Genomic DNA, 2,667 nt, shown 5'->3' on the forward strand with positions numbered 1-2,667 from the left:
CATGAGATATGAAATTTCTTATTTCACTCAAGGTTTACTTAATCACATAATAAATATATTTCTTTTAAGTTAAAATTAAAAGATTAATTAAATTATACATATTTAAAATGTATTATAATTTATAATGTTGTTTGACAATTGGAGGATTATTGATAGTTGATATTATCGTATCACTAATTAACTAACTACATAACGATTTGTTAAGAAATATTTGATAACATGAACCAATAAATGATTGGTAAATAAGGGGATCGGACAAGAATTTCATTTCAATTGTTTAAATTGCAAGTTATATATTAAATATCACGAATATCTTTTTATTCTACAGATCTTTTAATTGTCTTAATCAAGTAGGTAAAGTCATTTTTTATTAAGGTTTGCCCCATCCAACGTTATCTTTAATCCTGATGAACTATAATTTTATACATTTGTACATAATTCATTTTATACAAGAAATTGTCTGAAATTAGTTCGAACCGTGGGTTACATGTGGTTCGAAAGAGATCACCTAAACCGTAGAATTGGCAAGAGAATCGGATCAAAACCAAACGAATTAAGTAAATCAAACCATCCAAATTAACACTACAACAAAATAAACTTTTGCGATATTAAAAAAATGTTACTAATTTATATTTATAGTCTAATAATTATTGATTTTTATTTTAAACTCCACTATAAAGTAATTTCGTGACATTCTATTTGGCCTTTAGTGATATATATAATTGTTACAGTAATTTATAGTACCATTTATTAGAAATGTCACAAGATTCTATATCGCTAAAAGTATAAATATGATTTTTTATTATACTGCTAAATGTCTAATAAATATTACTAAATTTACTATATATATCATTAGAAATTCAAAATAGTAATATTTTAATTAAATGTTACTAAATATATCCCATTATAAGTATATTATGTTGTAGTGTAACCCCGTAGATAGGGTAATTCAAACTACACATTACTTTGGAATCATGTAAAATAGTCGTTGGAATCTCAAAACTTGCCTTTGAACTAACTTTGTTCATCCATTCCCACACCAAAGCATTCATCTCTTACTCCCTTAACTTCTCTCACCAGTTAGTCTCTTATAACTCTCTATAATTGGTCTATAATTAATTACTAACTCGGTTCTCTAATGTTTTTCTTATTTTGAATTTTTTAACCTTAAGAAGAGAGAAGTCTGACTACGATTTTTGATAGATATAATATATTCATATGAGATCTTTTTAGATTCGTTTTAATGTATATTTTATTATCATATATTTTCTATATTTTTAATGATTTATATTTAGAGATGTTGAAACTTGAAATTTTTAAAAACTGCGTAAAAAATAAAAGGGAAGAACAAAAAAATAACGAAATAAGTCTCTTAATTTCTTTTTAAATTTCTCAAATTATTCTTCAAGATCTTTAAATAACAAACAAAAAAAGTTTACATTCTTGTAAAAAATGTGTTTGATTGGAAGTACAACTTAAGTTGAAAATTGAAGAAGAACAAAAATATGAACTAATAACCCCAATTGGTTCCATTAAGGATGAACGAATCGACACTGAATGGGATCAGTTCAAAATACTTCAACTCTTTAGTAGAGCCAAAACCAGAAATCATCCAAATCGCATCGCAGACTATCACTTGTTAGAGTATATAACATATCCTGGGGCCTCAACCATCAGCTTAAGCTTTTGGTATCAGAGCCAACGTGAGAGGTCACGGGTTCGAATCTCAACCACCCCTTATTTAAAGTGGAATACTCAGCGCCTATGCGCATCCACACTTCTAGCCCAATGGGATCTCGTGTGAGGGGGCGTGTTAGAGTATATAACATATCCTGAGGCCTCAACCATCAGCTTAAGCTTTTGGTTGAGTTGGTTCCTTGACATCACTACTTGTAAGTTGTAACTAAGCCTCTTTATTTTGCCTTAGATTTTGTATTGGATCCTGAACACTCAAAATGAATTAGATACTTATACTTATATTTATACTAATATCAAAACTCGTATAATATACCATGTTTTTAATATTAACATATAATATATATAAACATGTTACTTGTAAAAAGAGAATTGACGGTGAAATTGGAGTAGTCACCATGATCAGTTTATCCTTGAAAAATGGTAGGATTAGCTTTTAATATTTATGTTATTAAAACATTATGTGAAATAATTTAAATTTACAACATAAAAAATCTAATAAAAATATTTAACTAATTAGTAACCTCCTTAAATCAAAATAATTAACTAATAAATGCCCATTTTAAATTTCAAATTAATTATAGCTTTTTTTGTATGAGATCGTCTCACTATGAGACAGAACAATATAATTAGCAAATTTCTTTAATTGATTATTATAAGACCGTTAGTGATCGTGTTAACGATATAAGAAATCACTCTAAGACTATAAAAACTGATTATATTATAATTGTAACTTGTAAGTAATCACTTTTAACGTTATATGTGATCACTTTGAGACATTAAGTGTATATTGGGTCAGCCCAATAAAGACGGTCTCATCGTGAAACTGTCTCATTTAAGAATTATTGAATTATATAATAAACCAATCTATTCTTATGTTTAGTAAATTCTAATAAATGTGATTAACTCAAATTCTTTTTTACCTTATTTAAATCATTCTAAGTAACTGAAATTTCTGGCTGATTGATTGTT

The sequence above is a fragment of the Amaranthus tricolor genome, chromosome 4, assembly GCF_026212465.1.
Source record: "Amaranthus tricolor cultivar Red isolate AtriRed21 chromosome 4, ASM2621246v1, whole genome shotgun sequence".
NCBI lineage: Eukaryota > Viridiplantae > Streptophyta > Magnoliopsida > Caryophyllales > Amaranthaceae > Amaranthus > Amaranthus tricolor.